The sequence below is a fragment of the Schistocerca americana genome, chromosome 2 (genome assembly GCF_021461395.2).
Source record: "Schistocerca americana isolate TAMUIC-IGC-003095 chromosome 2, iqSchAmer2.1, whole genome shotgun sequence".
NCBI classification, from domain to species: domain Eukaryota; kingdom Metazoa; phylum Arthropoda; class Insecta; order Orthoptera; family Acrididae; genus Schistocerca; species Schistocerca americana.
The window spans coordinates 527,745,842-527,761,926 of NC_060120.1; the positions used below are offsets into that span (position 1 = coordinate 527,745,842).

General features: G+C 42.4%; 1 non-coding gene across 1 annotated transcript; it reads left to right on the forward strand.

Annotated features, from left to right (window-relative positions):
• The first annotated feature begins 642 nt into the window (after window positions 1–642).
• Trnat-cgu lies at window positions 643–717 on the forward strand. Its single transcript has one exon. It is a non-coding gene; the product is annotated as a tRNA-Thr (tRNA).
• The last annotated feature ends 15,368 nt before the right edge of the window (window positions 718–16,085 follow it).

Below are 16,085 nucleotides of genomic sequence, written 5' to 3' on the forward strand. Positions count from 1 at the left end.
ATGTTACTAGACCGAACCGAGTACATTATATCAGAGTGTAATAGTGTCTACCTTGTGATAATTTCGTACACGCTTTTTGTATTAGCATAGATCCTCACAGGCATGTTCTCTTATGTAGACGTACACTTCATAAGCAACTGATGACGGGTCGTGTATCCCAATATTGGCTTGCACCCAGCATATAATATCCCCTATGTTTGAGACATTTCAATTGACTGAAATTACAAAGAACTCCAGACCATTATCTGCTGACAGGCGTTGGTAAATATCAAGGGGGTAAGTTGAAAATGTGTGCCCCAACCGGCTCTCGAACCCGAAATCCTCTGCTTTCATGGAAAACGCTCTATCCGACTGAGCCATGAGGATACAGGTAGTGCGACTGCAGGGTCTTATCTCTGGCATGCTCCCAGTGAGACCCACACTTCCAACTTACTGTCCGCTCTCTACAATTGTAGTGCCCCAGCCCACTATACTCATTACTCGCGGCAGTCAATCTACCGATTCCCGTAAGAGTTTGAACAATGTGAGTGCATCCGCACTGAAGAAGATCATTGGCCAGTAAGCCTTACCTGTATGAAGCTGGTATCTGTACATGTCCGAAAGAACTGATGCCATTGGCGTGTGAACAGTAAGCTGCTTTGTGTCCTCGATGGCTCAGTTGGATAGAGCGTCTGCCACGTAAGCAGGAGATCCTGGGTTCGAGTCCCTGTCGGGACACACATTTTCAGCTGTCCCTGTTGATATTTATCAACGCCTGTAGGGAGCTAATGGTCTGGATTTCATTGTAATTTCATTCTTCGGGAGCTGCAAGATCAACAATTGCATCAATTCTTTCGGACATGTCCGAAAGAACAGATACCATCTTTATATCTTCCTTAGACATTTTAAAACTCAAAATTCTGGGTATAAAAGCGTCCACTGAAATGCATTTCATAAAACTACTATTCCCACAGTTGACCTCGTTAGTAGGTTGACGTGGGAAGTTACGAACTCTAGTGCAGAATAAGGAATGAGAGTAAATCGACGAAAGTAATGAGAAGTAACAGAAACAAGAACAGTGAGATACTTAACGTCAGAATTGACAGTCACGAAGTAAAAGAAATTAAGGAGTTCTACTACCTAGGCAGCAAATTAACCAACGGCTGTATAAACAAGGAGGTCATCAAAAGGAATTTAGTGCTGGCAAAAATGGCATTCCTGGCCAAGAGAAGTCTTCTACTATCAATCAGATACCTTGAGGAAGAAATTTCTGAGAATGTACGATCTATGGAAGTGAAATAAGGACTGTGGGAAAACTGGAACAGAAGAGAATCGAAGCATCTGAGATGAGGTGCAACAGGTTAATGTTAAAAATTGGGTGGACTGATAAGGCAAGGAAAAAGGAGATTCTGCTTAGAATCGGAAAGAAAAGGAATATGTGGAAATCATAACAAGGATAGGGGACAGGATGATAGGACATCTGTTAAGACATCAGGGATCGACTCCCATGGTACTAGAGAGAGCTGGAGAGGGCAAAATTTGCAGAGGAAGACAGAGATTGGAATACATCCAGCCAATGGTTGAGGACGTAGGTTGGCGCAGGAGAGGAATTAGTGGGAGGCCGCATCAAGCCAGTCAGAAGAATCATAGCTCAAATAAAAAATTGATAAGCCTCTTCCCTCAAAAATATCTCTAGCCAGGCATACGTGCCAAAGGCAGGAACGTGTTTCATTTTAGTTTTTGACTTGACCATATCTGCTCTTAACTCTGACTATTGCCTCTCGCAATATAATTTTATGGTTTCTCAAAATTTTATTCTGATGAAGACACCCTTAGAGGTGGCGAAAGATATGTGAATGCACCAAACAGTTCGCTGTGTTACTAATTGACATAACATATTTATGTAGGTTAGCAATTAATAGTAAGATCGGTAGGGAAAGGTGTGATAAATTGGCAGGGGTGGTAAGAGTGGACTCTCCCTATGTTATTATTATTATTGTTATTGTTTTGTGCGCAGAGCAGCGTTGCTGTCTGTAAGAAGTAGTTATCCTAGTGATAATATATCTTAACGAGTGCTAAGTGTATGTAATTAATATATATTTATAAATCTTGCAACGCAAAAGGACAATTTGGTAGACTCGTATTCATTATCAAGTATAACACTGCTGAGTGAAAAAATTACGATGACCTGTGAATTGGTCCTCCTTTGGAAAACAACACAGCCTTGATTCCACATTTCATGGATTTGACAAGTCCTTGGTATGCTTCAAGAGGTACGTGATACACAATAACTACACACAGGTGACATAATTACCGGTTTTTGGGTGCGGTGCTGTCAGTGAGATTGACAGAGGAAGATCCTTCCGCTATACTTTGGTGATAACGTTCATGTTTGGAGTCGTCTGAGGTAATATCAGTCTTTTATGTTATCATTCTCGCTGCATCAGCAGTACTTCTTTAAAATATCGAAAATCTTTTGGCCTACAAATGTAGTTCCTTGTTATTTATTTCAATTTGATGGTTTCTTCTCTGGATCAATAATGCCGTCATGGCGTCCGAAAGGTAAGGTGGCCATACTACCCCTTGCGAAAAGCGATCAAGGTTTTTTGAGTCGTCTGCGCTGCCAGAATAGTGCGTCACCGGGTATCGATGGTCGTCCGTGGTTTAGTCTTTCGATCAGAGACTCTGGTCCGAGGCTCTTTGACTGTAAGACAATTTAAGCGTGTACGCCTCCGTACGTAGCGGTAGAGTTACTGCCTACTATGCAGGGGCCCCGAATTCGATTCCCGGCAGGGAATTGGGTGTTGTGTGTCCTTCACCATCATTTTCATCATCAGTGACGCGAAAATCGCCGATGAGGCGTCACCTAAAAAGGACTTGCAATACCGCGGCCGAACTCCTCCGTATGGGGCGTCCGGGTCAACAATGCCATACGATCATTTCCAATTAAAGCGTGCGCTACGTGTCGCTTGCCGTCGAATCCTTCAAGTTTGGTTCCAAGGTGGTGCAAGGATACTCGGCGAGGTGGCGGGTCACGAAGCTGATGGCAGAGTAAGAGAGCGAGCGGACGGTGCAGTGAAGGGCGTGTTGTCCACCGTGCTCGTGCCTAGCCCGCGTGGTCGCTGAGTGCGAGTCCGACGAGAGTACTGTACTCGAGTCTGAGGGACCAATTTGTACTGGCGTTCACAAACAGCGGTGACCGTTTGTTGGTTCGGTTGGTTTGCTGGCTAAAAGGCTGATTAAAGCAGTAATGTGTCCCACAGCCTGGTTAAAGTACAAGTTCTAGTACAGGCACGGTAGTGTGTACTATTGTGTGAGCGAATTGCACTACTGAGCATATATGATATGTAACAGCTGGTCTGAGTGATTTGATGTTAGTAATTTTTTCACATTGTAGTCTTCAAAACGTTCAAATGTGTGTGAAACCTTATGGCACGTAACTGCTAAGGTCAACAGTTCCTAAGCTGACACACTACTTAACCTAAATTATCCTAAGGACAAATGGCTCTGAGCACTATGGGACTTAACATCTTAGGTCATCAGTCCCCTAGAACTTAGAACTTCTTAAACCTAACTAACCTAAGGACATCACACACATCCATGCCCGAGGCAGGATTCGAACCTGCGACCGTAGCAGCCCCGCGGTTCCGGACTGCAGCGCTAGAACCGCACGGCCACCGCGGCCGGCTCCTAAGGACAAACACACACACCCATGCAAGAGGGAGGACTCGAACCTCCGCCGGGACCAGCTGCACACGTTGTAGTCTTCAAGTTTCTTTTGCCCGTTAAGAAATGCATTAACTTCAGTTGGCTATAACTTAGCACTGTGTGCTTATTTAAAGAACAGTCATGTGCTGTTGTCGTTGTTTTGCCGTAGTTTATTCAAATGGCTCTTAGCACTATGGGACTTAACTTCTCAGGTCATCAGTCCCCTAGAACATAGAACTGCTTAAAGCTAACCAACCCAAGGGCATCACACACATCCATGCCCGAAGCAGGATTCGAACCTGCGACCGTAGCAGTCGCCCAGTTGTAGACTGAAGCGCCTGGAACCGCTCGGCTACTCCGGCCGGCGTACTTTACTGATTCTATGGATTAAAGGAAGTTCCTTTCTCTTAAACATTACGTAAACATTAACTGGGTGGACAATCACTGAATTGTTTATAATTGTAGTACGCTTAAGTGGGCTGATCCTGTTGCTTCTAGTAAATCGAGGAGGTGTTAATGAACTAGCCGGTGACTTACTGAGTGCGCGTGGGACACGGGTACCTGACTGAAACTATAGCAGTCGCCCAGTTGTAGACTGAAGCGCCTGGAACCGCTCGGCTACTCCGGCCGGCGTACTTTACTGATTCTATGGATTAAAGGAAGTTCCTTTCTCTTAAACATTACGTAAACATTAACTGGGTGGACAATCACTGAATTGTTTATAATTGTAGTACGCTTAAGTGGGCTGATCCTGTTGCTTCTAGTAAATCGAGGAGGTGTTAATGAACTAGCCGGTGACTTACTGAGTGCGCGTGGGACACGGGTACCTGACTGAAACTATATGCACTGCTGTTAAGGCAGAATTGTTTCATAAAAATCAAGTGTTTAGTGTGCACTTAAAGTGTGTTGAAGTCATTCATATTGTTGATTTGTTAAGGAAGTACGAGAGGGAGAAATAATCTGTTGGATTAATTCACAGAGGCGAAATTAAAAGGCTAAAATTAAATGTGTTTGTAGCGTTTAATGACAAGGAATATTTTGAGTATGTGCGATTGCTTTTCATTGAAAATTACGTAAGTTTCTGGCCGTTATTAAATATTTTAATTAAGCCCTTGCCTGTGGCTGGTACTAATAGGTTAAAGTTACCGGTATCGTAAGTTATTCTAAAGTAAAGGAAAAGGCCATTAAGTGCACTGCAGGACCTACCATTCGTACAAATAGTTCAAATATAGTGTCGCATGCCCCCCCCCCCTATCACCACCACCACTACCAACCTCCACCAGCAAGTTAAGTATTTCTATTTGAGTAATTTCTGGAGCCAGCGTTTGTTAAATTGCGACTTATAGTTATTTGTTTGAAGGAGAAAAAGTCATGCTTGAAAAATTCTTGTAGTTCTTTGTACATATTGTTCGTTGTCAGTATTATTTTACACCTATCAATCAGAACTGTAAAGTTACTAACGTTCTTTAATACTTTTCATCAGAGTTTGTTTCAGGTTTTCTAGAATGTCCACCTGTGTTCAAGTGTTTAAAAGTTTTGGAGAGACTAACAATAAGTCAGTTTTTAACGTACGTTTCTGAAGTGGCTTGGTACGTTACCGCTTCCCTTCCAATCCTACGTTATACTATTTAAAGCCGTCTCTTTTCTGCTAAAATAGGCCTTATACAAAAATTCGATTGCAAACGTCTGCTGCCGCCGCTTGATATTCTTTCATACCGTCTGGCGTGACGGTGCCTAGAAAACGACCCCACAAAAAAATAGAAAAAGGAGAGAGAGAAAGAAAGAAAAACAAACATGGGAGCCTCTTGTAACAGCACAGGCCACAGCAGCCCCCCTCCTCCCCCATTAGTTATAGAAAATGGGCCACTGTGAAGGCCTTCATAAAAATGCATATAGTTCCAAAACGTTATTTTCCTTTCTTTATTGTACTGCACCCTCTCCCCCCTGCCCCTCCCTCCAACCTACGCGGCCTGACATGTTCCCTCGCTCTTAAGCAAAAGAGTCGGACGAACACTGCTATAGAGCGTAGCTGTGGTGTGCGTATGTTGAGGTGGGCTGGGATTGTGTGGTTCCTGTGGACACTCTTGTGACGTTCACTCATATGTGTGTAAGTGCTTACTTTCTTTACATTTCTGTATGTTTCTTCAACGTATATGTTATTTAAATGTATGCAAAATTGGGCTCTTTGCTCTTAATTTGCTCCCTTTTGGTCATGGAGAACGTATCATTTCCTTGAGGGAAAAAGGTTCATCTCGGAGTGGGACCATGTTCTCACTTCTGTTGTTCTCGCAGATAACTGCCTTGTCAGCTTCTATACCAATGCGGAGATGATTTTTCTTGTATATGTGTTCTGCATTTGAGCAATGGTTACCTAATATTAAAGTCTCCGCCAGACAGTGAAATACAATTACAGTAACAACTGATGACGGAAACAGAGTGGATCGGGTACGTTACTGAAGAATGTCCAGACGCAGTGGATTTAGTGGTTTGATAGAAACTGTCGGTGTCTCAAAGATACCGTGGATTAATATTCTGAGACAGAGCTCATGATGAAATGATGTAATAAAGAACTCACAGTGAAACGTATAGTTCATTGGTGATATTGTTTTCGTTCTCAACAAGATTTAATTTATGAATTGTTGTCAGCAAATGTCCTTGACACAATAAATAGAACGTTTCAAAATCTGTATTTTAGGTTTGGGGAACGAGGACTTTATATTTTAACGGAGCGTGAATCCAAGCTAAACCGTACGCAGTGGTGTATTTATAACTGTGTCCCCTGGAATTGTTATAAATAAAATTTTCTTCTGTTGTGTTCTGTGGTTTTTAATTGAACTAATTTTTGAAGGTTAACGTAATTCCTTGTTTTCCTTTTAGTTCATTATTAGCAGGTTTTATATATGAGCAGGTTGTGATACGTAATAGGAGTCAATCTTCGGTGTTGTAGGTTATTTCCGTGAGAGCATTGTGTCCTACATGTGAGCATACATTCTTCTATTTTTTTGATTATTTTTGTTGTTGTTTTGAGTTTCCGGAGTCTTTCAACCACTTTTCGTTGAATGAACAGGGTCATAATCTGTTTTTTTAAATTTTTGTGATCAAATGCAAAAGTTAAAGCTCTTCTGGGAAAGTGGATAATTACATAGGAAGTCCTATTCACTAGTTCAGACATCATACTTAGTGGGGGTATTCATAGACGAAAAAATCAAAAATACATTTCCAAGAAATACTCATTTGGTAACTTTTAATGATCAGAATTTGGATAGAATTTTTTTTTTTTTGGCGAGTGAAATAATTTCTTTTGTTTACGGAAAATCCACAACATTGTGTTAGTGAGGCATTTGTCGCATTGCAATGTTCTGTTTGTTCGTTGAAACGTGTCTACTATAATATGAGGTTGAACTGGATCTCTATCTACAATGTTCCAAGACAATTCATTTAAAGAACTTTTCATCAGTATGTAAATGGATGCTAAAAGACAACAGGGCTGCAGGAAGAGGAGTGCAGGCTAAACTGAACTCATCATACTATTAGAAAGTTTAAAATGTTTAAACCCTGCTTAACAAGCCAACATATTTGACTGGTAGATTAGTTCTGCTGTTCAGGTTCTTCAGCGATAATTTTACTCCCGTTCATTTCAAAATTGTTGGTATAGAAAATTATAGGAACTGGTAGTTGCACGAAACGTGCGCCACACCAAGCCACAATTACATTTTACAGCCGTAGGGATACATAGGGATCGCAGGGAAAAGTTAAATAGTGATTATCAGGTGATATATGGCCAGTGGCATCCAATTAGTCATTACTACATTATCGAAATAGACAACCTAAATAATCACAGCTTTAAAAACAGTGCTCGTTTCAATTTGTCAGTTGGAATAAAAATACCGCAACCATAAACGATCTTTATGTTCTGCTTGCGTATTATTGCCGCTCTTATTGATGGTACACTCGCCATTATATTTTACATATTGATCATCACGTTATAACGAGTTAGCCCTTCGCGCATCGGTGACCGCAATAACTACATTACACTGCCAGCGGAGCGATGCGTATCGTTCATTTCGTCCAACGCACACAGAGAACCTGGGGCGATCCGCATATGCGGCATTAATGGGGCTGAGTTCTGTTGTGCCTGGAATAATTCACTTAACTGACGTCACGTTACAACTAACCGGCAGAAAGCAGAAATAATCAAGAAAGGAAAGGTGTCTGCAGAGCTCGTAAATTTGTTCAGATCTACATATGTCAAAGCAGTCGAACTGGTACATGAAATTTCACAGCCGTCTGTTCTCAGATGCATCAATTGTAGTATCTTAACAGGCCTTCAGACTGAAGTTCAAATTCGTCGGTAGTGAATTGTTGGTGCTACGTTTAGCCCGTTTGACGGGCTATAAAGGAGCCGCCGCGGCGTGTTTGACTTCACGTGGACCGCCGAAATATTGTGTCCAGATGACGAGATGATCCGGCTGGAGACCCGATATGAATCCAATTGTACGCATGTTACTTGTAAATAAGCTGGAAAATAGTAACGCTAGACACAGTGGTAGAGAAGTTTACTTGCGTATCTCCTGAAGCTGGCTTCTCAGACCCCAGGTTTCCTACCTCAAATGGTTCATTGGAGCATTCTCTATGTCCTGTTACATTTTTGCACGCTCTTACCCCAAACACGTTGCATTAATCAACTGTGCCAACTTTTTCAAAAGAGCTGAGGAAAAATTCGCTCTGCGCGTTCCTGCCGAAGTTGAGCAGTGCCGCCCGCATCTCGTGGTCGTGCGGTAGCGTTCTCGCTTCCCACGCCCGGGTTCCCGGGTTCGATTCCCGGCGGGGTCAGGGATTTTCTCTGCCTCGTGATGGCTGGGTGTTGTGTGCTGTCCTTAGGTTAGTTAGGTTTAAGTAGTTGTAAGTTCTAGGGGACTGATGACCGTAGCAGTTAAGTCCCATAGTGCTCAGAGCCATTTGAACCATTTTTTTGAGCAGTGCCTCATAGGATCCTTTTTTTTTTTTTTTTTGGTCGTCAGTCTACTGACTGGCTGACTGGTTTGGTGCGTCCCGCCACGAATTCCTCTCCTGTGCTAACCTCTTCATCTCAGAGTAGCACTTGCAACCTACGTCCTCAATTATTTGCTTGACGTATTCCAATCTCTGTCTTCCTCTACAGTTTTTGCCCTCTACAGCTCCCTCTAATACCATGGAAGTCATTCCCTCATGTCTTAGCAGATGTCCTATCATCCTGTCCCTTCTGCTTATCAGTGTTTTCCACATATTCCTTTCCTCTCCGATTCTGCGTAGAACCTCCTCATTCCTTACCTTATCAGTTCACCTAATTTTCAACATTCGTCTATAGCACCACATCTCAAATGCTTCGATTCTCTTCTGTTCCGGTTTTCCCACAGTCCATGTTTCACTACCATACAATGCTGTACTCCAGACGTACATCGTCACAAATTTCTTCCTCTAAATAAGGCCGGTATTTGATATTAGTAGACTTTTCTTGGCCAGGAATGCCTTTTTTGCCATAGCGAGTCTGCTTTTGATGTCCTCCTTGCTCCGTCTGTCATTGGTTATTTTACTGCCTAGGTAGCAGAATTCCTTAACTTCTTTGACTTCGTGACCATCAATCCTGATGTTAAGTTTCTCGCTGTTCTCATTTCCACTACTTCTCATTACCTTCGTCTTTCTCCGATTTACTCTTAAATCATATTGTGTACTCATTAGACTGTTCATTCCGTTCAGCAGATCATTTAATTCTTCTTCACTTTCACTCAGGATAGCAGTGTCATCAGCGAATCGTATCATTGATATCCTTTCACCTTGTATTGTAATTCCACTCCAGAACCTTTCTTTTATTTCCATCATTGCTTCCTCAATGTACAGATTGAAGAGTTGGGGCGAAAGGCTACAGCCTTGTCTTACACCCTTCTTAATACGAGCACTTCGTTCTTGAGCGTCCACTCTTATTATTCCCTCTTTGTTTTTGTACATATTGTATATGATTCGTCTCTCCCTATAGCTTACCCCTACTTTTTTTAGAATCTCGAACAGCTTGCACCATTTTATATTGTCGAACGCTTTTTCCAGGTCGACAAATCCTATGAAAGTGTCTTGATTTTTCTTTAGCCTTGCTTCCATTATTAGCCGTAACGTCAGAATTGCCTCTCTCGTCCCTTTACTTTTCCTAAAGCCAAACTGATCGTCACCTAGCACATTCTCAATTTTCTTTTCCATTCTTCTGTATATTATACTAGCAAGCAGCTTCGATGCACGAGCTGTTAAGCTGATTGTGCGATAATTCTCGCACTTGTCAGCTCTTGCCGTCTTCGGAATTGTGTGGATGATGCTTTTCCGAAAGTCAGATGGTACATCGCCAGACTCATATATTCTACACACCAACGTGAATAGTCGTTTTGTTGCCACTTCCCTCAATGATTTTAGAAATTATGATGGAATGTTATCTATCCCTTCTGCCTTATTTGACCGTAAGTCCTCCAAAGCTCTTTTAAATTCCGATTCTAATACTGGATCCCCTATCTCTTCTAAATCGACTCCTGTTTCTTCTTCTACCACATCAGACAAATCTTCATCCTCATAGAGGCATTCAATGTATTCTTTCCACCTATCTACTCTCTCCTCTGCATTTAACAGTGGAACACCCGTTGCACTCTTAATGTTACCACCGTTGCTTTTAATGTCACAAAAGGTTGTTTTGACTTTCGTGTATGCTGAGTCTGTCCCTCCGGCAATCATATCTTTTTCGATGTGTTCACATTTTTCCTGAAGCCATTTCGTCTTAGCTTCCCTGCACTTCATATTTATTTCATTACTCAGCGACTTGTATTTCTGTATTCCTGATTTTCCCGGAACATGTTTGTACTTCCTCCTTTCATCAATAAACTGAAGTATTTCTTCGTTTACCCATGGTTTCTTCGCAGCTACCTTCTTTGTAGCTATGTTTTCCTTCCCTACTTCTGTGACGGCCCTTTTTAGAGATGTCCATTCCTCTCCAACTGTACTGCCTACTGCGCTATTCCTTATAGCGTTAGAGAACTTCAAACGTATCTCGTCATTACTTAGTACTTCCGTATCCCACTTCTTTGCGTATAGATTCTTCCTGACTAATGTCTTGAACTTCAGCCTACTCTTCATCACTACTATATTGTGATCTGAGTCTATATCTGCTGCTGGGTACGCCTTACGCCTTCGGAATCTCTGTCTGACCATGATGTAATCTAATTGAAATCTTCCCGTATCTCCCGGCCTTTTCCAAGTATACCTCCTCCTCTTGTGATTCTTGAACAGGGTATTCCCTATTGCTAGCTGAAACTCGTTACAGAACTCAATCAGTCTTTCTCCTCTTTCATTCCTTGTCCCAAGCCCATATTCTCCTGTAACCTTTTCTTCTACTCCTTCCCCTACAACTGCATTCCAGTCGCCCATGACTATTAGATTTTCGTCCCCCTTTACATACTGCATTACCCTTTCAATATCCTGATACACTTTCTCTATCTGTTCATCTTCAGCTTGCGACGTCGGCATATATACCTGAACTATCGTTGTCGGTGTTGGTCTGCTGTCGATTCTGATTAGAACAACCCGGTCACTGAACTGTTCGCTGTAACACACCCTCTGCCCTAACTTCCTATTCATAACGAATCCTACACCTGTTATACCATTTTCTGCTGCTGTTGATATTACCCGATACTCATCTGACCAGAAATCCTTGTCTTCCTTCCACTTCACTTCACTGACTCCTACTGTATCTAGATTGAGCTTTTGCATTTCCCTTTTCAGATTTTCTAGTTTCCCTACCACGTTCAAGCTTCTGACATTCCACGCCCCGACTAGTAGAATGTTATCCTTTCGTAGATTATTCAATCTTTTTCTCATGGTAACCTCCCCCTTGGCAGTCCTCTCCCGGAGATCCGCATGGGGGACTATTCCGGAATCTTTTGCCAATGGAGAGATCATCATGACACTTCTTTAATTACAGGCCACATGTCCTGTGGATACACGTTACGTGTCTTTAGTGCAGTGGTTTCCATTGCCTTCTGCATCCTCATGTCGTTGATCATTGCTGATTCTTCTGCCTTTAGGATCAATTTCCCACCCCTAGGACAAGAGAGTGCCCTGAACCTCTATCCGCTCCTCCGCCCTCTTTGCAAGGCCGTTGGCAGAATGAGGCTGACTTCTTATGCCGGAAGTCTTCGGCCGCCAATGCTGATTATTTATCAAAATTTAGGCAGTGGTGGGGATCGAACCTGGTACCGAAGCCTTCTTTGATTATGAATCAAAGACGCTATCCCTAGACCACGGGTACTCTCCTGTAGTGAGTTTAAAGCGAGTATACGGAGCTCATCTTTCATCTCTGTAGAGACCCTGCATGCAAAGAGTTTCAGCCAGAATGTCCCGACTGTATACTTCAGAGTGACGAACTGTGGACTAGTGTGGCTACAAGCGCGAGGCAGGCGAAGACGAACACCGACTGCTCCTCGAGACCGCTCGTGTCTCCGCAGAACACAGGTCTGCCCGGCCGCCCCTGACTGCCCCCGATAGCGGCTACCCCGGCCGCCGCAGTGCCGCCCCTCTGTGGCGCTCTGTGGTGTCGCTGCGACGCGGCGCGACGGAACTAAAGATTAACGTCCTGTTAGTTCATTTGTCACGGCCGTATGGCGGGCGCGCGCCAAGGCTTATCTTAATGACGCCGCGCCCTCCCTCCCCCCTCTGCCCCGCCCCACCACACTCCCCTCAACCAACTCCTCGCGCGTCTTCCATTTCTCCCCGTCCTTCTCACCCCCCTCCCCTTCCCCCCCCCCCCTTCAGCAGTGCTACACTAAGGCCCAGGACCCCAGCACGGTGCCTCGTCCGGGCCACTAATGCATAATTTCGCTCAAGGAATGGAGGACGATAAATCTACCCAGGGCGACACCGCTTTAAAGTCGGGAAACTGTTTTATGCCACCTTCATTTTAACTGTAGCAATTCCTCGTGCCGCTCGCAGCGAACGAGCTACTATTATCCTCCTGTATAATTTAAATACGGAAGTGCGGGAGAAACAGAAAAGTCTCTTCTTAACATCCGCTTTCTACGTTCTTTTCTACACCGCCTTTCGCTGATGGCTGTAGGTCATGGAACTGTAGTTTCATTTTCAATTCTGCTTCCTTTGTTACCACGTGCACAACATTAGTGTGACAAGCAGAGAAGCAGAGTACCTGTTTGTATGCAAAACGCATGGAGTTTTGAATAGTCTGAACATACACATTGGCAGTATCCTTTACCGTTCTCAACTCTGCGGCGTCACTGGTGCAGTTTTAAAGTGCAGACGATCGCGTACTTCGTGGAAAATTGATTTGCATTATGTTTATTAAAATACACAAGTTATGCAATATTTTCCTTTTTCTGGACACAATAAAACTTCCCAGTCGTAATTATAATGTTTTATCACGAAAGTATAAAATTTCGTGACACATGCACCAGCCGGGTTGACCGAGGGGTTCTAGGCGCTACAGTCTGGCACCGCGCCACCGCTACGATCGCAGGTTCGAATCCTGCCTCGGACATGGATGTATGTGATGTCCTTAGGTTTAAGTAGTTCTAAGTTCTAGGGGACCGATACCCTCAGAAGTCCCATAGTGCTCAGAGCCATTTTTTGATACATGCAACTGCCTCCTTTATTTTCTTGAAACGACGGTTAGCGACTGCAGTAGTGCGATTTCATGATATTAGCGAATTATATTAACGACGTTGCAAAGAAGCTGATGTTCCACTTCCTCTCAGTGTGATGCTTAATCATCTGAAGTATGGCGTAAGATCACATGTGCTGGATATGTAACTTGCCCTTACCCGCAGTTATTATCAGATTTTGTCTCGTTATACCACTATTGAAACTGCCTCGATCTTCTGTGTACAGAAATACGTTACGGAGTTAGAGAGCGATAGCGTCAGTAAGGATGGGCAACTATTATTTTGTTGATCAAGCGAACAAAGAATTGCTTCTGACTGAAAGGTTTAAAGTACTGCGACAAAGGAACACTGTGACCCACAAACAAAACAGGTCCGCATTACGTGAAAATTTGTAAATACGTCATTTACGGAACAGATAATTCTCCCCGGAGGTGGGCGTGACTCATTCGCCAAGGAACTACGCTCAGTATGTATAAGTGCAAACATTCTTCTGTGGAAAGTAAATACTCATTGTCTTGAAACTTCCATAGAAAACATGCTAATAAAAAGTGTCTGACGAATCCACTCTTTGTAGAACGTGAGTTCTCCCGTGTTGTAACGATCTTACTCGTGATATCAGGGATGCGTTAAAACATGAAAACATTTCGATCTCAACAGCCACAGGCGCAGCAGGCCAGTGTGTACGTAGTGTAACAGTCAGTTTAATTCAAACGGGAAGTAAAACTTACGTGGCAAATATACAAGTAACAAATGGATAAACCATTGTACAATTGTAATCTTTTGCGATTCCCTAGGTGTTTTTGTTGCCGACACTAAGCTGTTACTTCTTACAGATGCACCTCAGTCTATTGAAAAAGAAGAACGGTGTTGAAAGTTCCTTATCGAAAACTAATACATTTGACGTGTGTAGCCCACGGCTATACCACGTAGCAGAAGTGGTGAGATCACAATTTCCAGAATTTGAGAGTCTCCGTTTCCAGTGTGAAGAAAATTTTTATTAAAGCTTGTGCCAGAGTTTCAGTTTTCAGAGAATAGTCTCCAAAATCATCATTACTTCATTATTGTATTCTAACGTGAAAGGGTCGTGGTTGGAGGCCGTATGTTACTATGCTAAGCATTTCAGTGAGATGAGAAAAAAAAGTAGACAGATTAGATCTGAAGACGCAGCTTTTATACAGACAGCGCAAGAGTGTTTCATCTCAAGTGATATAGAAAATAAATTGCAGTATGTATCAAGGCGCTTTGCAGTGCTACCAGAAATCATAAAGGAATTGCAGACCACGCATAATTAATTGCAATAACCATTGTCCCGAATCAGGTATTGCAGGCACTGTCCTTCGAAACAAGATTTGCAAAAATTGCTTTTGGTAGATTGAATGCAGTTAGTTCATAGTAAAAATACGGCTTACAGAACACTTTATAAACATGCTAGATTCCTGGGGCGTAGCAAAAGAACTCACTAAAATGAGATTAGGATTTTCTCTCATGTACTGCAGAGTTTTAGTGACGTAGACAGGTCTTTTTCGTTCTGAAAAGCCGTCTTTACAGACAAGCGAAAAAGTTTCAGTGCACAAAACCCCAGGATGATATTTCTCATCTATTGCAGCAGCAGCATTGGACAATACAGTGAATTTTAAGCATGCATAGAGCAGCAACCATGCAGATGTAATATATGGAATAAAAACAGCCACCAGTTGCGAAACGTAGTCGTCAAAAGACCTTGATCTAGGTTGCAACCAATGTAAATGGACGTTCTTTAGAAGTCTTCTTACCTAGAAATAATTATACACACATAAATGCAACGTTGAAAAAATTGTGATATTATAAAAACACAACTTACATACAATGGAGGTTGTTACAATATCCAATAAAAACATGTCCACTTGTTATCATAAGCGCTAGCTGAATGGCCACGTGCGAAACACAGCAGAATGGCCGACGGACCAAGTGCCTAACATGGTTACTGATACATTTGAAAGGCCAAAAAGTTATTAATTATTAAAGTAATCCGCAACTTACGTTTTACATGTTGACCAAGACGTGTCGCCAATAAGCTTAATTATAGATAAAATTGACAATCGTAAAAACAGCCGTCTGGCTTTGTCAGCCATAAAATAATACCCACATTAGATGTGACATATGTGACTAGTAACGGATAAACACGCAACTGACGGAGCAACATTCACGGGTGAACAGAAATTGAGAAAACTGCACCTAGATGGGGCTGATACACCCTGCGGTCTATAGCCGCAGCAAATAGCTATTGTAAATGTACTACATGTTATAATCGAAACGTACTTATAACACAAATTCTGAAGACAGTGAGTAACAGAATCGTCAGAAATTGTTACACTAGGACAACTAGACTAATGAAAATTACATAAATGACGTAATTATATAGGCATGTACGACATTTTATTGGGAAACCATATGAAGAATTATCAGTCAGGAAACAGTATAGTACACCGAAATGAAAATTATGTTAATTAGAGCACAGGACGAAAACCATAGATAAAATTCTTTTGTTTTCAGTTGCAGTTCGTCGTTCAAAACTGCATCTTTATCGCTGAAACTGCATTTGAAAATTTGAAGCTCTTCCAGTAAATCCAACTTACGAGGTGCATTCAAGTTCTAAGGCCTCCGATTATTTTCCTCCGGACTGGAAAGAGATAGAAACATGCGCATTGTTTTAAAATGAGGCCACGTTCATTGTCAATA